The sequence below is a fragment of the Podarcis bocagei genome (assembly GCF_964188305.1).
Source record: "Podarcis bocagei genome assembly, chromosome: Z".
Classification (NCBI taxonomy): Eukaryota; Metazoa; Chordata; class Lepidosauria; order Squamata; family Lacertidae; genus Podarcis; species Podarcis bocagei.
In genome coordinates this window covers 9,998,971-10,023,784 of record NC_138140.1, presented here as the reverse complement: position 1 = coordinate 10,023,784, position 24,814 = coordinate 9,998,971, and the positions used below count along the sequence as shown (strand labels likewise).

Genomic DNA, 24,814 nt, shown 5'->3' with positions numbered 1-24,814 from the left:
CAATCGCTTTGAAGTCCTCTCCCCTAGCATGGAAGACGAAGAACAGACTCCATTTGAGGATTTCTCCCTCATTACAGTTGATCAGGTATATGAAGACGAGCAGCAAAGTCAGCCCTCAGGGAATGTGCAGGCGACCTTGGAACGGACAGCTCACGGAAGAACCCCGACCAAACCTAAGAGGAGGCGTGTAGTGGTGATAGGGGATTCCCTACTGAGGGGAACAGAAGCAGTGATCTATCTCGGGAGGTGTGCTGTCTCCCCGGGGCTAAGATCCAAGATGTAACTGAACGACTGCAAGGAATCATAAAACCCACTGACAAATACCCCTTCCTCTTGGTTCATGTGGGAACCAATGACACTGCAAGCAATAGCCTCCAGAAGATCAAAAGAGACTACGAGGCTCTGGGCAGGAAATTGAAGCAATTAAATGCACAAATTGTCATCTCATCTGTCCTCCCAGTTGAACGACGTGGCCCAGGGAGAGAGGGGGAAATAGTGGAAGTGAACAGCTGGCTTCGCAAATGGTGTAAACAGGAACGGTGTGGATTCTTAGATCACGGACTGCAGTTTCTTGAAGATGGACTTCTGGCAAGCGATGGGCTGCACCTCACAACGGTTGGGAGGAATGTTTTTGCCAAAAATCTCAGAAACCTCATCAGGAGGGCTTTAAACTGACTAATGTGGGGGAGGGAGACAGTGCTCCTGAAGGTAGGAGTCTATCAATTGATGAAGATGATCATCTAAATGTCATAGACCAAATGGAGCAAACAGCACGCAGACTTAGTGGTGGGAGGAAAAAATCCTTAAATAAGAGACACGGGGGGATGATTAATGGACTTCGATGTCTGTACACTAATGCGCAAAGCATGGGAAATAAACAAGATGAGCTTGAGCTCTTGGTACAGCAAACTAAATATGACATAATAGGCATCACTGAAACCTGGTAGGATAAGTCCCATGATTGGAATGTAATAATGGAGGGATACAATCTATTTCAGAGAAACAGACCAGACAAGAAAGGAGGAGGAGTGGCGTTATATGTCAGGGATGTGTATACCTGTGAAGAGATCCAAGATTTAGAACCTCAAAGCCAAAGTGAGAGCATTTGGGTCAAAATTAAGGGAGAGAAGAATAACAGAGACCTCATTGTGGGAGTTTACTATAGATCCCCAAGCCAAACGGAGGACATAGATGATGTCTTCCTGGAACAGATGGCCAAGCATGCAAAAGGAAGGGAGATAGTAGTAATGGGGGACTTCAATTACCCGGATATTTGTTGGATGTCAAACTCAGCCAAGAGCATAAGGTCAAACAGATTCCTCACTGGCCTTGCAGACAACTTCATTGTCCAGAAAGTGGGAGAAGCAACAAGAGGAACAGCCATTTTAGATCTGGTCCTAACCAATGTTGATGACCTGGTTAGTGGGGTAGAAGTGGAAGGATCATTAGTCACGCGTGATCATGCTCTTCTGAAGTTTACTATACAGCGGAAAGGAGCAGCCAAGCATACTAGGACTCAATTTATTGACTTTAAGAAAGCCGACTTCATAAAACTTAGGGAAGTGCTGGGTGAGATCCCATGGACAGTAATACTAAAAGGAAAGGGAGTTCATGATGGCTGGGAGTTTGTTAAGAGGGAGATAGTAAAAGCACAACTTCAGGCAATACCAATGAGACGGAAACATGGAAGGTGCCTAAAGAAGCCAGGGTGGCTATCTAAAGAACTTTTAACTGAGTTAAGATTTAAAAAGGATGTGTACAAAAAATGGAAAAGGGGGGAAACCACCAAAGAGGAATTCAAACAAATAGCCAGCACATGTAGACACAAAGTCAGAAAAGCTAAAGAACTCAGGCTTGCTAGAGAGGTTAAAAGCAACAAAAAAGGCTTTTATGGGTATGTCCGTAGCAAAAGGAAGAACAAAGAAACAGTGGGGTCACTCAGAGGAGAAGATGGTGAAATGCAAACAGGGGACACAGAAAGGGCTGAACTCCTCAATGCCTTCTTTGCCTCAGTCTTCTCCGATAAAGAAAACAATGCCCGACCTGAAGAATTTGGAGCAAATGATTCAGCAGAGGAAACACAGCCCAGAATAACTAAGGAGATAGTACAAGAATACTTGGCTAGTTTAGATGTATTCAAGTCTCCAGGGCCAGATGAACTGCATCCAAGAGTATTAAAAGAACTGGCAGATGTGATCTCAGAACCACTGGCAGTCATCTTTGAGAATTCCTGGAGAACAGGCGAAGTCCCAGCAGACTGGAGGAGGGCAAATGTTGTCCCTATTTTCAAAAAGGGGGAAAGAGAGGACCCAAATAATTATCGCCCAGTCAGTCTGACATCAATACCAGGGAAGATTCTGGAGCAGATCATTAAGCAAACAGTCTGTGAGCACCTAGAAAGGAATGCTGTGATCACCAATAGTCAGCATGGATTTCTGAAAAATAAGTCATGTCAGACTAACCTGATCTCGTTTTTTGACAGAATTACAAGCCTGGTAGATGAAGGGAACGCAGTGGATGTAGCCTACCTTGATTTCAGCAAGGCATTCGACAAGGTGCCCCATGATATTTTTGTAAAGAAGCTGGTAAAATGCGGTCTTGACTATGCTACCACTCAGTGGATTTGTAACTGGCTGACTGACCGAACCCAAAGGGTGCTCATCAATGGTTCCTCTTCATCCTGGAGAAGAGTGACTAGTGGGGTGCCACAGGGTTCTGTCTTGGGCCCGGTCTTATTCAACATCTTTATCAACGACTTGGATGATGGACTCAAGGGCATCCTGATCAAATTTGCAGATGACACCAAACTGGGAGGGGTGGCTAACACCCCAGATGACAGGATCACACTTCAAAACGACCTTGACAGATTAGAGAACTGGGCCAAAACAAACAAGATGAACTTTAACAGGGAGAAATGTAAACTATTGCACTTGGGCAAAAAAAATGAGAGGCACAAATACAAGATGGGTGACACCTGGCTTGAGAGCAGTACATGTGAAAAGGATCTAGGAGTCTTGGTTGATCACAACCTTGACATGAGCCAACAGTGTGATGCGGCAGCTAAAAAAGCCAATGCAATTCTGGGCTGCATCAATAGGAGTATAGCATCTAGATCAAGGGAAGTAATAGTGCCACTGTATTCTGCTCTGGTCAGACCTCACCTGGAGTACTGTGTCCAGTTCTGGGCACCACAGTTCAAGGAGGACACTGACAAACTGGAACGTGTCCAGAGGAGGGCAACCAAAATGGTCAAAGGCCTGGAAACGATGCCTTATGAGGAATGGCTAAGGGAGCTGGGCATGTTTAGCCTGGAGAAGAGGAGGTTAAGGGGTGATATGATAGCCATGTTCAAATATATAAAAGGATGTCATATAGAGGAGGGAGAAAGGTTGTTTTCTGCTGCTCCAGAGAAGCAGACACGGAGCAATGGATCCAAACTACAAGAAAGAAGATTTCACCTAAACATTAGGAAGAACTTCCTGACAGTAAGAGCTGTTTGACAGTGGAATTTGCTGCCAAGGAGTGTGGTGGAGTCTCCTACTTTGGAGGTCTTTAAGCAGAGGCTTGACAACCATATGTCAGGAGTGCTCTGATGGTGTTTCCTGCTTGGCAGGGAGTTGGACTCAATGGCCCTTGTGGTCTCTTCCAACTCTGATTCTATGATCTAGAGGAGCCCTCACAGAGCGGGGAAGGAGAGGTCATTGAATCAAGTCCACACTCATGCCCCTACTAGAGTTGCAAATTGGCATAACAAAAAAAAGTGTGTGCTAACTGCAGTCACACAATTTCACAATCTCATCTAGTTTGTCTCAGAGTCAAAGCAAAGCCCAGCTCGGCCCTGTCCAGCCATGATAATTGCCCCATTTGCACCAAGCAGCAATTAAAGGCTCTTTCCTAATGACTGCAGAGCATTCTAATTAGGGTCTCTGTAGATGCAAAGAAACCACAAGTGTTCCTTCCTGCTTGAGTAAGGAAAAATGAGGGGAAAGTGGGTCAGACCCACAGCTCATGGCTACAGTTCTTTTTTTTTTTTAAGTACGTAGATGTGTATCTTTGTGAACCACCTGCTGGAAGGGAGGTTGTGCATAAACCCACATCTACAGACACTGGGACAGCACCCTGCTGTCAATGGTGGTTAGAAATGAATGGGGCAGTGAGCAGAGTAGCTAATAGGAGCTAGAGACAGGTGGTTCACTGGAGGTGGAGTCCTCTTATTCTGTTTCTCTCCCCCATCCTCCTCCTCTACAAAAACACAGGGGATGCTTAAGCAATTGTCAGATGCAAGCATCAGATATTTAAGACCCAAACACCAAGCAGAACAGCCAGACACCAATGAATTTTACAGTTCAACAAAGTCGGCATCAAATGCCTAGATGTACCTGTGGTTATTCAGTTCAGTTCAGTTGATCCCAGGCTTCTGAAATGAGAAGTATTACCATATCTCCTGGGATCCTTCTTTGTTGCTGAGCTGTTTTTACACGGCTGCTTCTTGTTAATATTTAACCTACTTCTTCCTTCCTCAGAGGCAATTGGGAGCAATTAACTTCCCTCTCCTCCAGGGTAAATGGTAGTTACACTAAACCATTACCTGATTCCATTGCAGCCTGATTTGCTCATAAACTCCTTAGCCAAAAGAAGTAGATAGGTAGCCGTGTTGGTCTGCCATAGTCCTTCAGCTCTCTATATTGGACAAACAGGCCAAACCTTACGCCAAAGAATAAACGGACATAAATCTGACATCAAGAATCACAGAACAGAGAAACCAGTAGGAGAACACTTCAATCTCCCAGGACATTCTATACAAGATCTCAAAGTAGCTGTTTTACTACAAAGGAATTTCAGAAATAGACTGGAAAGAGAAGCTGCTGAATTACAACTCATTACCAAACTTAAAACCATGAAAAGACCTGGGCTGAACAAAGACATTGGATTCTTATCTCACTATACATAACTAAACCATTTCTCACCTTCCCACCCCTTGCCTTTTCCTGTAAGACCTATTACAGTCGTTAAGAGTCGTCAAGAGGCTCTCTCAGCTATCTGCCTATCTCCCATTCCCACCACCCTTCTGAGTAACACCCCTCCCCACCTTCTCACTATATAGAAGGATCTGGCAACTTCTGTTTCAGTGTATCTGAAGAAGTGTGCATGCACACGAAAGCTCATACCAAGAACTAACTTAGTTGGTCTTTAAGGTGCTACTGGAAGGAATTTTTTTATTTTAGCCAAAAGAGTTTACCTGGTCCGAGTGTCCTGGGCAGGGTTGTGAGCATTTTTATTTTTCTCTCTGTGCCAAAGACAGAGAGATAAGTTTAAAACGGGAGACACCACACATCAAAACCCCTTGTGTTATATTCTTATAGTTAGAGGAAGGCACAGAAGGGAATGTGAACCGGCAATAAAAATGATTTGAGTATCAATCCTGCAACCATAGCTTCAGCTTCACTGGTGAAGCAGGATTTCTGCTACTGGTATATGGGCAGGAGAGGGTTGTTCATTGAGTCTGATTCTTTGCATTTCTAATTAAAGACTCTACCAGCTTGCAGACACCAAGTTCAATGGCTTTTAAAGGAAGCTGGGCTCTGGCCCCATCTGCACTATACATTTAAAGCAGTACCATACCACTTCCCCCAGTTCTGGCTTTCCCCAAATAATCCTGGACACTTTAGTTTAAAGTGGTATGATACAGCTTTATAATGTTGACAGAGCCTAATTCAGGAGTGTGGAATCTCTGGCCAATGGGCCAAATTCAGCCCACATGACCTTTGAGTCCAAGCCACACTCATCTGATTGGTAGAACTTGCCTAGTGCAGTGCCTTGCCCAGGCAGTTTGTTTTCAGATCATACAGGCAAAACCTGACACAACTGTGACGTGATGTGACTGACAGGTGACTGACAGGCCCACAAATGATGTGGGAAGATAAGGTCCTGGCCAACTAGATCCAGTTCCTTGTTGTTGTTGTTTAGTTGTTTAGTCGTGTCCGACTCTTCGTGACCCCATGGACCAGAGCACGCCAGGCACTCCTGTCTTCCACTGCCTCCTGCAGTTTCGTCAAACTCATGCTGGTAGCTTCGAGAACACTGTCCAACCACCTCGTCCTCTGTCGTCCCCTTCTCCTTGTGCCCTCCATCTTTCCCAACATCAGGGTCTTTTCCAGGGAGTCTTCTCTTCTCATGAGGTGGCCAAAGTATTGGAGCCTCAGCTTCAGGATCTGTCCTTCCAGTGAGCACTCAGGGCTGATTTCCTTAAGAATGGAGAGGTTTGATCTTCTTGCAGTCCATGGGACTCTCAAGAGTCTCCTCCAGCACCAGAATTCAAAAGCATCAATTCTTCAGCGATCAGCCTTCTTTATGGATCCAGTTCCTTACTCCTGGACGAATCTGTGGAAGATGTCACTATCAACATATGCTACTCATTGTGATGGCTATATGATACTGTCCAGGTCCAGAGACAATTTGACTCTGAATATCAGCTGCTGAGGGAACAGCAGCTCAAGATAAGTGGACCACTGCTCCAATGAAGAGACTGGGTTCCCTTTTGGCTCCACGGATCTGCTCCTTTTCAGAATCAGCCTTGTGGGTCAAAACTGGACAATGGGCAGGGAGCCGCCTACTTTTCAGGCACATGACATCACTGTGATGTGACATAATTTGACAGATGGGCAGGGCTACTCATTTGTCAAATTCCCTTTTCTGGGGTTCCTTCTTGGAAACCACACCACAAGGGTTGTTGTCAGCCCCATGTCTGGTGCTTTGTGATAAAGATTGAGGGGATGTGAGTGGCTTAGATTACATGCACATTTAGAGGCAAAACTCCCTAAATCTGCACTTTCTGAAAAAATGCATGAACCAAAACACAGCCATCCTTCGGAATACAGACTTCTCCAAACATTGCATTGCAGTTAGTTCTCCAGCCAAGTAATGTGTACTAATTCGCACACAGAAGTGTGTCTGCTAGGATAAATTCATCCATGAAACGCTGGTGATTTTTCACTAGGGCGTTAAAAAAAAATATTGCAGACTGATGTGGAAAGGTGGAGAACAGAAGATTAGAAGAATGAGAGCAAGGAACCTGCTGACAGATTCACCCATTCCCACTCTGCTGGGAGTTGAACCTGGAACCTTCTCCATGCAAAGCAAATGATCTTCCACTGAGCCACAGCCTTCCCTCTGCGGTGAAATGTTAGGCAATTGATGACACCTGTAGAACCTGACACTATTCAGAGCAGAAATGAAAACTCTAATCAGGGTGCCTGCGTTGTATCAAGTTCGACAAATCATTAAAAATATAATAGCAATAGCAATAGTAATAACAGCTCACCTGGCAGCCTATGAAACAGCCCCACCCAAAGCTGATCTCCCCATATGCCAGATTGGGTGTTGACCTGACAATGTCTCAAAACTTGTTGGCTGCTTAATTCTTCTGAAAAACATAGATGATGGACACCTCCCTTGAGCTTTCTACATCTGCAATAGGTGTGTCCTGAATATAACCTACTTGGCCTGGGAAAACAAGAGAAGGAGACCAATGCTAGTCTTGTAAAACAACAGCAAGAACAGCACAATGTTATCTTGAGAAGAGTCTAAGAACCCTTATAGATTAGGCCAAAGGCTGAAATAAGTGTCTGGGAGAATTTATGGAAGGGGGGCACATTGAAGGAAAACTATATGAAAATGATCTATAGGTGGCATTTAAAACCAAGTAAATTCGCTAAGACATGCAAGACTGAAACTGATACAGTGGTACCTCGGAATGTGAACTGGAGCCCCGTTCGCATCCTGAATAGAACGTAAGATGCGATGGTGCGTCTGTGCGTGCACAGGTCACATTTTGCCGCTTCCGCGCATGCGCGTGATGTCATTTTGAGCGTCTGCGCATGCACGAGAGGCGAAACCCAGAAGTAACACGCTCCATTACTTCTGGGTTGCCAAGGAGCGCAACCCGAAAGCGCTCAACCTGAAGCACATTCAACCCGAGGTATGACTGTACTTGTTGGAAATGTAAAGAAAAAAGAAGGTACATTTTATCATTTATGGTGGACATGCAAAAGGGTTAAAAAAACTTATGGGAAATGATATATAATGAGTTGGGGAAAAAATGTTTAAAAAGACATTTGTCAAAACCCCAGAAGCTTTTCTTTTAGGTATAACAGATGTAAATATACCCAGGGAACACAAATCTCTTTTTAGGTATGCAACTATAGATGCACAAATAGTGTGTGCTCAGAGATGGAGGGAAGATGAAGGAAAGAAGAATGGCAGACAAAGTTAATAGATTATATAGAAATGGCAAGACTGACAAACAGAATAAGAGATCAGGATAAAAAAAAAACTATTTGAGGAAGACTGGAAATATTTAGTGGAGTATTTAGAGACATATTGTAAACATATTAAGAAGTTAACAGTAACAAAATAAATTCAGCAGTAAAAAAACATAAAAATTGGGTGCCTCCTTTTTTATTTTTTCCTTCTCCGCAATATTATTGCGTGTCACCCCAATCTCTGAGCATTGTGAGATTCCAGGGGTTCCGGGCACTTCCAGGGCTTTGGAATTAGAGACACAGCAGAGACGGTGGTCTCTTTTGGATATATGGTTCATTTACACATTAAAGAACCTGAGCCTGCAATGGAGCAGTTCGCAGCATTAACACTCCAAGAGAGACTTGCTTCCCTCCTAGCTGCAGCCTTGGATTCAAACAGAAATCAGTTCTGCTTCCAAGCCTGCAGCTTTTCTTCCAACTTCTAGCTCTCATCATTCAACTCTTATCTCTGGCCTTTGTCTTTCTAGCTACTTGCAAGTTGAGGGAGGTATTTGCTGCCTGGCACAGAGCTACTCCCTTTACTTCATCAGGTCCATTACCTCACCAGGAAGCTAGCCTGGCTATTCCAGAAATTAGATGGGGGCCCAGGCATTAGAAAGTTCTCAGCATCAACCCTACCCACCCACCCAAAAAAACTAATAACACTATCCTTTGTGGGGCAGGGCAACCTGGGGACTATGTTAAGAGGAGACGTTGTGCCTTTTGGCAGTGAAGACTTATTAAAGAGACCTAAGATAATGCTGTCAAAGGAATTTACAGTATTGCCCAATGCTAGGCTCCCCCACAGTTCCTCTGCTATCTTTAGTTCATGCTGCGGTAAATCCACCATATTTTAACTGCACAAAATTAACCTGTTTTTAATGTTTCTAGTATGGATAGTGGAGGAATGTGATGCAGTCTGCATTTACAGTGGTACCTTGGGTTAAGAACTTAATTCATTCCGAGGTCCGTTCTTAACCTGAAACTGTTCTTAACCTGAGGTTCCACTTTAGCTAATGGGACCTCCTGCTGCCACTGCGCTGCCGGAGCACGATTTCTGTTCTCATCCTGAAGCAAAGTTCTTAACCCAAGGTACTTGTCAGGGAACTGCCATCGGAGCCAGAGGGAGAGGGAGGAGTCCAGAGGGATTCCGGAGAGTGTCCCGGGAGGGAGAGAAGCAGCCCATCTTCTGGGGAAGGAAATCAGCGTAGCACCAGTGGAGAAGGGGGGCAGATGGGGGAATCGGCGAGGTGGCTCCATGACTCTTCGCCGGAGACCAGCGGGGAGAGCACTGGTCCTCCGCTGCCCACACCTTCCTTGCGCAGAAGGCTTCCGCGCAGGGAGAGTAGGCGGCGACTAGGCGTCAAAGAACTTTTATGCTGAAAGAAGTTCAAGAAACGCCCACTGATGGATTCTGCCAGCGATTGAGACAGCCACGGGTGAATGGCTGTCCGGACAGTGAGACTTCACCCAGGTACCCCAGCCAGTGGTGGTGCCGATTTACGCACGAGCAACCCCTAGAACCATTACAGTACTATTTCTGGGTTAGCGGAGTCTGTAACCTGAAGTGTCTGGTACCACTGTAAAGGCGAATCTGTTGATATTGCACATTCTGAAATAATATACAAACTGAAGCAGAGCCATGCTCTGAAATATGCACTTACCTGAATTTTGCAGTGCAGTTCTCCATCCAACCAGTGTTAACAAAAATGCATATATCAGGTAAAAGTGTGTCTATAGATGAAGATATTGTTGAAAGCAACATAGCAAAAATGCATTAAATTAGAAGAAATTGCCTTTTAAAAAAAAGTCTCTTAGTGAAAACAGCATTGGAAAATGGGTGTTGAATGTTCAGGAGGAGAATTGAATTTAAGATTGGGGAAATCTTTCCTTTGTTCTCATAAGGACTCGTCAGCCAGGCTGGCCTGGCGATTCCAGCAATTGAATCCTTGCTGGATCCAGGAATAAAAAGAGGACTCAAGCATTCAGCCTAGCATGTCCCGCTCCCCCCCCCCTGAAAAAAAACCCCTAACACTCTTTAAAATCCATGGAGTGAGTCAGGCTGGCAGCTCCCACCCCAACCTTTGCTCCTGCACCTTTACAGCAGTAGCCCATCTGCAAAAGTTTAGTAGTTGAAACCTTTTAACTCCTATCATTCTTGTTCTACCTCTAGGCCAAGAAGTGATTTTCTGGCTAATCTTCTCTGTGTTTGGAATGCAATCTTGATTGCATTTATAGCATTAAACCATCACACAATGGCAACCTTTCCCATGGATACTATTGCAAGCTTCGGGGGGGGGGGAGAGGAGGCAGAATTTGTCTGCCTCAGCACCATACATTTAAAACACAGTTAAAGAGTGTACACACACACACACACACACACACACACACACATGCCCAATAATTTGTGGACCCCTGACCATTAGGTCCAGTCGTGACTGACTCTGGGGTTGCGGTGCTTATCTCACTTTATTGGCCGAGGGAGCCAGCGAACAGCTTCCGGGTCATGTGGCCAGCATGACTAAGCCGCTTCTGGCGAACCAGAGCAGCGCACGGAAACACCGTTTACCTTCCCACCGAAGCGGTGCCTATTTATCTACTTTCACTTTGACGTGCTTTTGAACTGCTAGGTTGCAGGAGCCGGGACCAAGCAACGGGAGCTCACCCCATCGTGGGGATTCGAACCGCCAACCTTCAGATCAGCAAGCCCAAGGCTCTGTGGTTTAAACCACAGCACCACCCAATATACGATATACGATACGATATACGATATCTTTATTGTCATTGTCCCATGCAAAACAATGAAATTGAAAAACTACATAAAACTACATAAAACTACTATAAAACTAAATAAAAACTACACAAAACTACTATAAAACTACATAAACCATTCAAAAACCCCTAAAGAACTAAAGAACACCCACCCTCAGAACTACAATTCCAAGCAACCTAAAAAAATTACTAGTTTCTGGAGTTGGGGAGGTGATTTAATGTGTGTTTCAAATGTATAGTCTGTACGTACATGGTCTGCCTGGTGGTTCATGGTCTGCCTGGTACCTAAAGATCCTAACATCATGTATTTAACTTCAAATATTATTATGCAGAGGCATGAAACAGCACCATACAGGAGTGAGGCCAAGGATTCAAAGCAAGCAGGAAGGGTAAACCCTGGAAAAACATGACTGGCTCGTTGGAACTCAGTCACACTTATTCCACTGCATGCTTATTCCACTGTATTTCCCCCTGATTAGCCCTCTCCAGGAAAAGCTGCCATCAGGAGACTCTTGTTGTGCAGCCTGAGGCTCCCAAGGTGCTTTCCTGCTCCAACATGGTGCACTGTCAGGACCTGTATGGTTGTAGGAGGTTCTGCGTGGGCATCACAGATGCTGCTCATCAAACTAAGCATCACTGGTTCCTTTTGCAAACATTTGCTCTGCATTACCTGCTGAGGTTGTTTATCAACTGGCTGGGGGAGAAACTGATCTGCTCTGCTCACAGGTCTTCTGATGTGCAGAAATGTATGCATATGTCTGCATCATTTAATCATTTAGGATCAATTTAATAAGGATCTTGACAAGCTTGGGCATCTGCAGAGAAGGATGACCGCAACATGGGTGTGGCCAAAGGGGGGGCAGGGGGCAGCTGCCCCCCAATCAATACAAATCTGAGCTCCTGCCCCCCCCCAAAAAAATCCTGGCTACGCCCATGGACCATGATGATCAAGGGTCTGGAAACCAAGCCTTATGAGGAACACTTGAGGGAGCTTGGTATGTTTAGCATGGAAAAGAGGGGACTGAGAAGAGATAGGATAGCCATTTTCAACACACCCAAACCTTCCTCACAAGGTTGTTGTGGGGATTAAATGAAAAATAGGAGAACCATGTACACCATTTTGAGCTCCTTGGAGAAAAGGGTGGAATACAGTGGTACCTCAGGTTAAGTACTTAATTCGTTCTGCAGGTCCATACTTAACCTGAAACTGTTCTTAACCTGAAGCACCACTTTAGCTAATGGGGCCTCCTGCTGCTGCTGCTGTGCCGCCGGAGCACGATTTCTGTTCTCATCCTGAAGCAAAGTTCTTAACCCGAGGTACTATTTCTGGGTTAGCAGAGTCTGTAACCTGAAGCGTATGTAACCCGAGGTACCACTGTATAATGCAATGAATAATAACAACAACAACAACAATAATTTAATTTTCAGCACCCTTAACAAACGACATTTCCAAGATTCTTTGGTGGGAGCCACATGTTTAAAATGTGATTTCCATGTAGAGTGGATTTGATCAGATCCTCTGTCCCTCAAAAAACAACAGTCCCTCCCCATCATGTTAAGACAACATAAGCATCAGTCCAAGCCCCTTAAAGACAATGAATGGGGGGACATTTGCCTCTGTGTTTTGCTCCATCCTCTCAGTGATCTCTTCATGCTTCCTGCTTCCTCGTTAGACAATCTGGGCTGAAACACGGAAACATGCTCACCTGTGGGCATAACACACACACACTCCTCCCTGGAGCAACAGGGTGAACAAGTTTAACAGTCCTGTGAGATGTTGGCCCCACCTTTGAGCAGAGGCATCTTCTGGCCTCATCCATTGCAGAAGAACATGGGGATGGGTGCATGAAAGTAGGGGTGACAGATTCACCTAAGCTGTTTGGAGGGATGGGTGCCAATCCTTATGGCATCTGGCTGTTTCCTGGAAAAATGCACAGCGATCTGTTACCCTGATCAGGAAAGCTCCACTCCGCAACATTCTAATGCATTTTAATACTTCTCCCTGCTTACCAGGGGCACTCCCTATTTAGAGGGGCTCTGTCCTGGATAAATCACGGTTCCTATTTATTGTATTCTAGCCATCTGGGGTTGCTAGGAATCTTTGAGTTGCTAATATTGCTAAGCTTCGGGATTCAGTTTCTCCCTCCAGGGTGTTTAGAAGGTAAATCTGTGGGTGGCTGAATGCGCATGTAAGGGAAGATCATGCATATGAACACTGATGCAGTTCACAGCCTGTTAATACTAACACAAATACTGGTCATTGACCGTGATAAAGAGATTTTAAATTTAAATACTTTACTAATACAGTAGAGAGCCTGCCTGGTAAACATGAACCAGCAGCCCATAAGCAGCCAGGTGAATATGAACACTATGAAGCATACAGACTTTTAGGTTAAAGTGCGCACATCAACACTAAGGCACTAACCTGTTCATAGCACAACAAAGCAGCTTTTATCAATCCAGAATACTTCGTACTCATCCTCAACAAGCTGTTTTCATTTAAAACACCTTACCCCTTCCCTGCAATAAGAATCACTGAGCTGCAGTTCCCAATATTTTTTGTTGGGGAAATATGCTTTAAATGTATGGCGCAAGGGGGGATATGACCTGGTATGCCAGTTGACCAGACTTGCAGGGTGGGGTGCGATGGGGAGAGAGACAAAGAAAAACTGGAGACAAAGTCTAGCAAAACAAAAACCCAGAGACTTTCATTTCTTCTTTTGGGAACATTTAAAAGCGGCTGCAAAGGGACTTTCTAAGTTTTGGCAAGAGGTTGCATTACTTGTTTGCTTGATCTTAACGTCAGACAAGACAGATAACGAGGATGGAAACTCCTTGAGGCAAACTGTCCTCTGACAAACAACAAGCAACTCTTGTGACAGCAGAATAAGGGCACATTATTATTTATACTCTGTATTAATTATACCAGCTGCCGGTGTTTACCAGGAACTGCTTCCTACAACTCCTGTGTAGTCTGGAGAAGTGCTGGACTCAAGGTCCCATCTGCACTTAAGGCATTTAAAGCAGCACCATACCACTTTAAGCAGCAATAAGGTAAAGGTAAAGGGACCCCTGACCATCAGGTTCAGTCGTGACCGACTCTGGGGTTGTGGCACTCATCCTGCTTTATTGGCCAAGGGAGCCGGCATACAGCTTCTGGGTCATGTGGCCAGCATGACTAAGCCGCTTCTGCCGAACCAGAGCAGCGCACAGAAACACTGTTTACCTTCCCACCGGAGCGGTACCTATTTATCAACTAGCACTTTGACGTGCTTTCAAACTGCTAGGTTGGCACGAGCAGGGACCGAGCAACGGGAGCTCATCCTGTCGCGGGGATTCGAACTGCCGACCTTCTGATCGGCAAGTCCTAGGCTCAGTGGTTTAACCCACAGCGCCACCCGCATCCCTTAAGCAGCAATAGGTTCTCCCAAAGAATCATGGGAACTCTAGTTTGTCAAGGTGCTGAGAGTTGTTAGGCAACCCCTATTCCCTCCACAGAGCCACAATTCACAGGGTTGACAACAAATTTCTCTTCCCAGGGGATCATCTCTTTCCTCCTCCCAGGGAAAGCTCTCTGCTTTCTATGAATGGTCTGCATCTGGGCACCTCCTGACAGTGGCGGAGGAAGGGGGTGCGGTGGGTGCGGTTCGCTCCGGGTGTCATCCCTGGGGGGGTTGCATTGCCACACACCCCCAAACACTTGCCACAGGTGGCGTCCCCCACCCTGGGATGCTCGCTGCTCATTGCAGGCAGCTAGCCCAGCCCAGGGTCCACAGCTTGTGCGCCGCTCCGGGTGCCAGAGCAGCTAGTTCTGCCTCTGCCTCCTGACCAAATTTTGCACGATGGTTCCTGAGGTGAAATAACAGGTTTCTGTCTATATCTGGATACAACTGGGCACCCATTTAACCACGATGTCCAGGCTCCCCCTTGGACGAAGAACTCGATACCAGATTACGTTTTCTGCCCACAGCACTAATGTTCAGATCAGTATAATGCAAAAGCAGGGCAAAAGTCAAAGGCACAACAGATGCAACGCATGTCTAGGCAAGTTAAGGCATTGATCCAACAGCTAACACACTCCATGGACTCTCCTTATGTAAAGGTGGGGTGGGCATGACTTTAGCATGGCAAGTGGGCTGCATCTTTGGCCTGGGTAAGCAGATGAGAATTCCTTCTAGCAGACTAGGCCTGAGCAGTCTGTTTGACATCTCCATGTCCTACGTGACAGAGGTAGAGACTCAGCCAGCTCAGAGCTAGACTTGGCATCAGACATTTTTGTAGGCGGAGACTCGCCAGCAACAGGGGCTTCAGGTTGAATTGGCATGAACTGATCCAGTGATAGCCCACTGAACTCCTCCATAGGGAAACTCACCATACTAATAATTAGGGCTTTTTTCAGTCGGAACTCACTGAAACTTAGTTTTGGCACCTCTCAGGTGGGCACCATTGCTATTCTAAGAGAACAAGGTACCTCCTTTTCTATAAAAACAGCACCGCTAATAATCCATTTCAAAGATGCACAATCTGAGACATTTCCTGTTAATCTATTACAGTTCTTCGTATCTTTAATTTCTGCAGCAGCAAAAAAAGAAATCAGTTCCATAATTATTTCAGTGAAACATAGACTAATATGTATATTTCTCTCTTTGAATGAACTACATTTGTACTGATAGGGTGCCTGAAAGAAAGCCAGAGCCAGTACATGACCGAATTCTCAGGGAGGTCATTCCAGAGTCACCGAGAGTTATTTCTGTGTATGCAAAATTATATAGGATAAGATGATTAATCAAACTCATAAAATCATTCAGCAGAGAGGCCTTTAATCAAACAAAAGATCTAAAACATTTCAAAGGAAAAGTATAAAAGTATGCTTAGGCCCCTGTCAGAAGGGCACTGCCGCCACCAGCTCTGGTTCTCCCATTTCCAAAGACAGCCGTTACATACTCAGTCGCAGTTAATTGGTAACCGTTTCCATGGTGATCCCCAAGTTGCTTCAGATGGAGGAGGAGGAGGGGGTTGAGATGACCAGCAGTTTTCTGCATAGAAGGCAATGTGGAAATTGGAAAAGGGAAGTTTTCTCCAGCAGGGTGTGAAACTCATGCAATGATATGACAGATACAAATGTGTTTTGAACAGTAACACAATATCTGTGGGAGATGGAAAAAAACACTTAAGCACTGATGCAAACTGAAGGGAGAAGTATTGATTTAGAGAGGAGTGTCATATATCTGGAAATTGTTCCTGAAGCTCAAGTCACCCATGAACTGGGAGATACCAGCCTGTCTCATTAACAGCAGATTGAATATTGGCCATTGACCATAATAAAGAGATGGATTGAATGGTGGTTGTTGTTATTGCTATTGTTGTTGTTGTTATTAATAATAATAATTGAATTTATATACCGCCCTGTACCCAGAGGCCTCTTAATCTGGTTAGCAGCAGATTAAGCAGAAACTTAATGGTTTCCGATTTGATCCCAGAATGTCCCGCTTTTCCTTAGGACGTCCCTATTTTCACCAGAGAAATGTTGGAAAGTATGGTAGAACATCAGCGGGTATAGAGTTATGTGACCCCCGAGCCAAGCAGATAAGTAACTATACAACCTTTAGAAGACATCTTAAGGCAGCCCTGTATAGGGAAGTTTTTTAATGTTTAATGTTTTGTTATATTTCTATATAATGGTCTAAACCACTGAGCCTCTTGGGCTTGCCAATCAGAAGGTCAGCGGTTTGAATCTCTGCGTTGAGGTGAGCTCCCGTTGCTCAGTCCCTGCTCCTGCCAACCTAGCAGTTCGAAAGCACATCAAAATGCAAGTAGATAAATAGGTACCCCTCCGACCGGAAGGTAAACGGCGTTTCCATGCGCTGCTCTGGTTCGCCAGAAGCGGCTTAGACATGCTGGCCACATGACCCAGAAAAACTGTCTGCGGACAAACACCAGCTCCCTCAGCCTATAAAGCGAGATGAGCGCTGCAACCCCAGAGTCGTCTGCGACTGGACTTAACTGTCAGGGGTCCTTTACCTTTATATTTCTATATATGTTGGAAGCCGCAAAGAGTGGAGCGGGGTATAAAGATGATGATGATGGTGATGATGATGATGGAGATGATGATGGACATCCCTTTTTTCATTATAAAAATGTTGGCGAGCCACTGCCAGTCGGTGCTGACAGTGCTAAGTTAAATGGACCACTGGTCTGATTCAGTATAAGGCAGCTTCCTATGCTCCTACATTGAGGAAGGGCTGGAGCTCAGTGGTGGAGCATCTACTCTGCAGGCAGAAGCTCACAGGGTCAATCCCCAGCATCTCCAGTCACAGTGGGAAAGGATCCCTGTCTGAAATCCCAGGGAACCAGTACCAGTCAGTGTTGACAGTACTGAGCTAGGTGGACTACTGTTCTGACTCCATACAAGGCACCTTCCTATGTCCCTCACCTGGGGCTCTATTGGAAGACAGTGGAATGCACTGCTGAAATGCTTTGCGCCCCTCAGGGGCCCCCTGATATATGCTGGCTCTCTTACCATCTCTGCAATGCATAATAAGGGTTATGTTGCCACATGTTCCTAAGCACCCTTTTCTTCTGAGCAAGATAAAAAGTGTTGCCCTTAAGCAGCCTCAAAGGCAAGGTCAGCACCTCTCTGTTTTGCTGCATTTCTTTCTTTCACTCTCTCTTTAAAACAGGCTTAACAAAGAACGCCTCTGTGCAAAGCCTGGGTGTTTCCCTTCTCAAAGAAAACCGGAGAACAAAAGCAAAACTGTCCTCTTTCATGCAGATTAACTTACACTCATCTTATCCACGGCTAATATTAAGCAAGGTTTACGTAACTCACCTCAGAGCACAATCAAAGGGCTGTGGGTCAGCAAGCATTAGCACATGTGAAAGTTTCCCAGTTCAATTCCCAGTGATTCCAGCTGTGGCTGGTGGGGGGCAAGGGAGGCTCAATGTCTGAAACCTGAGAGAGTCACTGCCAGTCACTGTAGACCAGGTTTCCTCAGCCTCAGCCCTCCAGATGTTTTTGGTCTATAACTCCCATGATCCCTAGCTAGCAGGACCAGTGGTCAGGACCCTCCAGATGTTTTTGGCCTACAACTCCCATGATCCCTAGCTAGCAGGGCCAGTGGTAAGGGATGATGGGAATTGTAGTCTCAAAACATCTGGAGGGCTGAGGTTGAGGAAGCCTGGTGTAGACGGTGTAGAAGCCCATCTCCACTATACATTTCATGCTTTGTCATGCCACTTTGTATAGGAATGGCTTTCCTGTTGTTGTTGTTGTTGTTGTTGTTGTTGTTGTTGTTGTTGTTGTTGTTGTTGTTGTTGTTGTTATATTGTACCCCACCCACCTGACTGGGTTGCCCCAGCCACTCTGGGCAGCTTCCAAACACAACAAAACATGTGATACCTTAAAAACGTATGGGAACTGAAGTTTGTTAAGTGTATTGAGAGTTCTAAGGAGTCAATCCCTCTTCCCAAGGAACTGGGAATTGTAGCTCAGTGGGAGGAACAGGGGGTCTCCTAACATTTTCCAGCACCTAGAGCAAGCTACAGTTCCCATGATTCATTGAGGGAAGCCATGACAGTTTAAAGAGGCATTCCTATGTTCTTTTGAGCACATGTCACACTGGAGGTTCAAGGTGTGGTGGCATCTGCTTCTCATAGTGGACCCCCAACCTCTGAAATTTCTTGCCCCTAGACTAAACCCGGTGCCTACATTATACACATTCTGACAACACAACCGAGACATACATTTTCACCTAGGCTTTTGCAGACAATGAAAAAAGCATATAGCAGTTGGACTAGAAACTTTAGCAATATGAAGCTGGTGGTTACAAGGAAATTGGACAGCATACCTCAGTCTAGTGCTCTTGCCAGTTTGTAATGTTTGTAGCTGTGAATTCAGCATTGGGGAACCTATGGCCTTGGGCTAAATCAGGCCTGCCAAGATTCCACATTTGGCCCTTGATACCTATATAGCCAAGCCACACTTACCTGCCATGTAACCTCCTTCTGCATCAGCTTTGTGGAAGCAGACCAGTGCTCATTGTCCTGCAACTTCCTTTGACAGCTTGGAGGCAGCTTGGGAATCGCAGCATGCCAAATGTTTGCCATGGGTGGCTTGCTCCACTCCCATGGGCGGCTTGGTGCGCCCCTGCCTGCAGGGCGCGCGTGCCACTCTGGGCACCCGAGCAGCTATCCCACACCTGGGAGGGAACCCTCTATGCTACGCCCCCTTCAGGAGCGCACTCGCCCTGGGTAGCATGGGCATATGCTCCGCTGCTGGGATAATCTTCATGCAAACAAATCAGGATGAATGCTCAATAAACAATTGTCCAGAGGAGTCCTTAGTTCCTATGTTACCCAACGATGCTCCAAGCCCTGCTGGGAATGGGATAAGTTGGCAACCTGATAAGCAGAAACTGCTCCCAGGTTGCTGACACCCACAGTTCTCTAAAAAGGCATTTTCTGTTCTGAGTGTATGTATCAGGCTTGCTTCAGCAGGCTGGCTCGAGGGCATCTGCTGGTTTTTCAGTTAATCTCCCCTCACATCTGGAGTTTGATATAGGGGTTATGGTCAAAGGATGGAGGGAGGAGAGTGAGCTCCTGTGGCTGGGCCACGGGTGCTGACTCTGAAGCAAAAGACAAAGAATTTCATGATCTACAAACACAGATAGGTAGCCATGTTGGTCTGCCATAGTCAAAATAAAATTTTTTTGCTACAGGAAGGAATTTTTTTATTATGATCTACAAAGTGAGCCTCAGTTTCCCCAGTGTGGGAGAAAGAAGAAAGGATTTTTGCTCTTTGGCTAACTTCCTCCTACAACTCAAAATAAACATTTTTTTCGAAAAGGATAAGGGGAAAAGTCAAAGGGCAGGCAAAGGGGAAGACTTGACCAGCATAAACATCATAAAAGGATCAGAGGGTGAGATAACCTTCTCAGAAAGGACTCAGGATGATGGTACCCTCAGCTCCATCCTACGCATGTTTACCTGGAAGGTAAATCAAGCTGAGTCAGTATGCATATGATCAGTGGAGGCTGGTACATTAGGGTGAATGGGACACTGCCCCACCAAGCTCAGTCTCTCTTCAGCCAGACCCCACCTGCTCACCTTTTGCTTACAGTCAGTCCAAGAAGTAGCACTGGTTACCAGATTCCTCCTTCTTAGTCTCAGCTCCGCCTCTCACAGAACTCAGCAGGGAGCAGGCTGGGGAGAAAACTAGAATGGGTTTGCTCAGCCTGCCGTTGGCCCTGCTCTGTTTGTCATTGGCTTCTGCCCCACCCACTTTCCCAAGATGTCCCAACAAGTTTCCCCATCCTTTCTGCCAAGCTTTTAAAGATAAGGCATGGCATGCTCGCTCGCAAGACTCTTTTGACCTGTGGGAATGTCAGGATTGCAAGTATGGGCTCCCATTGGGATGGGCCGGTTCTGCTCCCACCTGAGAAGGCGGTGACTTGGTTACAGGTGACAAGACTGCATCCCCCCTTCCCTGCTCAGGCTTCTGTTCAGCCTCCTCTCTTGACTGATTAAAGATATCCCCAGCCTCCCACTATTCAGGAAGATTTAGTGCAGAAATTAGCTTACCGTATAAAGTTACAATTTTCAATAGCTGCCAGGGCCAGCCTACCCATGAGGCAAGGTTGGGTGATTGCCTCAGGCAGGAGGATCCACAGAAGCAGCAGATCCCAGTGTAGATCTTTATTCCCTCCTTGCTCCTGCTGTAGATCTTCGCTCTCAGCTTCTTCCCTGGAAGGAAGCAAGGCACCATTTTGTGGTTTGCCTCAGGTGCGGTGCTAAAATGTATTGGGCTGGCCCTGATCATTGCCTCTGGCCCCTCCTACCCCTAGCATGTGTCCCCCAGAAGGTTGCCCAGAACACAATACAGGTCTTGGGTTGAAAAAGCTCCAGCCTTTTCCCAGATAATGGCTCAAGAAACACTATTCAGCGGCTCAGAAGAAGAGGATCACAGATCACTGATAGAAACTGTCCAGGACTAACAACCAAGCATTAGGCCTGACTGATAAGCTCAGAAACTGAATAGATCTTTCACTTTCATCAACAGGAACTGATAGCCAGTCCTGACCAGTTTCTTAGTGATGATGCTTCTAGAGTAGGCTTGTCAGCAAAGAGGCTGATTCACATGAGGTTACTCATTCAAGCCACAAACATCAGCATATCTACTAGGAACTCAATGAACTTAGTGCCTTTTGTTTTGCAGCAAGCATCTTCGGGTGCTTCCAGTCAGACTGTCAATAACTGGAACTTGAGGTTTTGTGCATTTATAGTGGATTAAAGCACTCTGGTGCTCTTGTGCAGCAAATACACTGAGAACACTGGCTTTTTGCGGGGTGGGGGGTGGAAAGTGTTGCAGAAATGCGTTGAAAGGTGTGGAGTGGATGGATGGCTATCAAGAAGATGTATAAACACCCAGCAAGTAAATCAGGATGAATGCAGGCTCATCATCCTGTTACCTCCCACAGACATGCTCAGCAATGACTGGACATAGTCTGACCTCTGCGAAAGCTCTGTGCAAGCAAATCAGGATGAATTTATAATCAATAAACAGTCTGTCTGGAGGAATTATTTGTTTACATATATACTTCTTTGAGGCCTCACAGACTGCGTCATCCTTCCAACATGTTCAAGGTGACTTTGCAACCTACATAATAAAATCACAAGCATTTTGGAACAATATTTAGAAGAGAGCTATTACTACTACTACTACTACTACTACTACTACTACTACTACTACTACCCCACCCATCTGGCTGGGTTTCCCCAGACACTCTGGGTGGCTCCCAACAGAATACTAAAAACACAATAAAACATCAAAAATTAAAAACTTCCCTAAACAGAGTTGCCTTCAGATGTCTTCCAAAAGTCAGATAGTTGTTTATTTCCTTGACATCTAATGAGAGGGCATTCCACAGGGAGGTCGCCACTACCGAGAAGGCACTCTGCCTGGCTCCTTGCAACCTCACTTCCTGTAGTGAGGGAACTGCCAGAAGGCCCTCAGCGCTAGACCTCAGTGTCTGGGCAGAAAGATGGGGGTAGAGACGTTTCTTCAGGTATACTGGGCCGAAGCCGTTTAGGGCTCTAAAGGTCAGCACCAACACTTTGAATTGTGCTCGGAAACATACTGGGAGCCAATGTAGGTCTTTCACGACCAGTGTTATATGGTCTCGGCATTCACTCCCAGTCACCAGTCTAGCCTCCGCATTCTGGATTACGCAGTTGTAGTTTCCGGGTCACATTCAAAGGTAGCCCCACGTAGAGTGCATTGCAGTAGTCCAAGCAGGAGATAACTAGAGCATGCACCACTCTGGCAGGACAGTCCACGGGCAGGTAGGGTCTCAGCCTGCGTACCAGGTGGAGCTGGTAGACAGCTGCCCTGGATACAGAATTGGCCTGTGCCTCCATGGACAGCTGTGAGTCCAAAATGACTCCCAGGTTGTGCGCCTGGTCCTTCAGGGGCACAGTTACCCCATTCAGGACCGGGGGGGGGCATCCAAATTGGTCCCACCTCCCTGCAGAGGGGAAGGGTTGCAGAGAAGTCCAGTTGCAGCAGGAAGTGATGCGACCATGGGACTTCTTTTGTTTAAAACAATAAAAGTGTCCCAGTGCAAATGCACAGTGCATTTGGCCTCATCCTACAAAATATCATCTGGGGAAACCCATGGGCATAGTGTGGTGGGTGCCAGGGGGGCCGTGGCCCGGGAGCACAGTTTTTGAGTGGGCGCAAACCAGACGACCCCATGCAGGCACCCCAGTGCAGTGAGGCCCAGGGCTCCTTTCAGCCTGTCAAGGGCCACAGTGGCTGGGTCAGCAGGTGGATTGGTGGCTCAGCACCGCAGCCCTGCTTTACTCTAGTGCAGAGAGGTGGTTGGCAACTGATGCTACATGGCTGGAAAGACACAAAATAAACACCAGCAATAATAAAAGCAAAATTACAGGAATTCAGACTCACAGGTAAAACTTCAGGTTCCATGGCAGCATCAGCAGAACGACACACCTGATGCACTGCTGATGCTTTTGGTTCAGTGTCATTTGGTTTTTTCACTCTTGAGACCCCAAGATGTTGCTGGACTACAACCCCCATTATCAACAGAAAGTTTAGCCAATGGTCAGGGATAATGAAAGCTGTAGTCCAACAACATATGGAGACCCAAGGTTGAAGAGCACTGCGTTAAGGAACCATCAGGCAGGTTTTCCTGGGGAGAAGTCTATTTGTTGCACCTTCTATCCTTCAGCCAGGAGCCCCTTAACATCTATCAGCAAAGATGCCCAGAGAAGGGCTTTTGATGATGAGCTCAACAAATGAAGAAGCTTGCCAGAAATAGATGCCATGACTGTTGCCACCTTTTTATTCTGCTCCTGCTCCTCTGCCTTTAACAGCAGAATGATGCACAGAAACCAAGCACAGAAAATATTTACCAGACCAGAATATTCATCTATTATTATTATTATTATTATTATTATTATTATTATTATTATTATTATTTCTATACTGCCTTTCATCTGAGGATCACAGGTAATTTCACAGCCCCACTTATAACGCACTGCAGTAATCTAACCTCGAGGTTACCAGAGCACAGACAACAGTAGTTAGGCTATCCCTGTCCAGATAGGGGCGTAGCTGGGTTACCAGTCGAAGCTGATGGAAAGCACTCCGGGCCACTGAGGCGACCTGAGCCTCAAGCAACAGCAAAGGATCGAGGAAGACCCCCAAGCTACGTACCCTCTCCTTCAGAGGAAGTGTAGCCCCATCAAGAGCAGGCAATCTCCCACCCAACTGGTCTAGGGAACCACCCACTAACAGTGCCTCAGTCTTATCTGGGTTGAGCTTCAGTTTGTGGGCTCTCATCCAGTCCATTACCAAGGCAAGACACCGGTCCAGCATTTCCACTGCCTCACCTGCAGGTGTAAAGGAGAAATAGAGCTGAATGTCATCAGCATATTGGTGACAACGTACTCCATAACTTGGAATGACCCCACCCAGTGGTTTCATGTAGAATCATAGAATCATAGAGTTGGAAGAGACCACAAGGGCCATCGAGTCCAACCCCCTGCCAAGCAGGAAACACCATCAGAGCACTCCTGACATATGGTTGTCAAGCCTCTGCTTAAAGACCTCCAAAGCAGGAGACTCCACCACACTCCTTGGCAGCAAATTCCACTGTCGAACAGCTCTTACTGTCAGGAAGTTCTTCCTAATGTTTAGGTGGAATCTTCTTTCTTTCTGTAGATGTTAAACAATCTGGGAGATAAAATTGAGCACAAAGGAACCCTGCATTGAAGGCTCTATGGGGCAGAACAACACTCCACAAGCATCACCCTTTGGAAATGATGATCCACGTAGAACCAGAACCATCGCAAAGTGGTGCTACCCACTGCTGATTTGGACAGCTGCTCCAGAAAGCTACCATGGTCAATGGTATCGAAAACCACTGAGGAGTTGATGAGAATTAACAGGGATACATTTCTCCTCTCTCTCTCTCCCAACAGAAGCTATCATACAGGGAGACCAAAGCAGTTTCTGTGCCAAAACTAGGTTAAACCCCCAACTGAAATGGATCTAGAAAATCAGCATCCTCCAAGAGCACCTGGATCTGGCCCGTGACCAGCTGCTCAGAAACTTTGCCCAAGAAGGGGAGATTAGCAACTGGCCAGTAATTACTTAGATTTTCTGAATCCAGGGAGGGTCTCTTGAGGAGTGGTTTTATCTCTGCCTCCTTCAGGCAGGTAGG

General features: G+C 46.0%; 1 long non-coding RNA gene across 1 annotated transcript; it reads right to left on the bottom strand.

The window, feature by feature from the left end:
- Window positions 1-15,875: 15,875 nt before the first annotated feature.
- Window positions 15,876-21,944, bottom strand: LOC308579099. Its single transcript, XR_014004282.1, has 3 exons — window positions 20,652-21,944; window positions 20,178-20,273; window positions 15,876-16,108 (listed from the first exon to the last, which is right to left on the bottom strand). It is a non-coding gene; the product is annotated as an uncharacterized lncRNA (long non-coding RNA).
- Window positions 21,945-24,814: the final 2,870 nt, after the last annotated feature.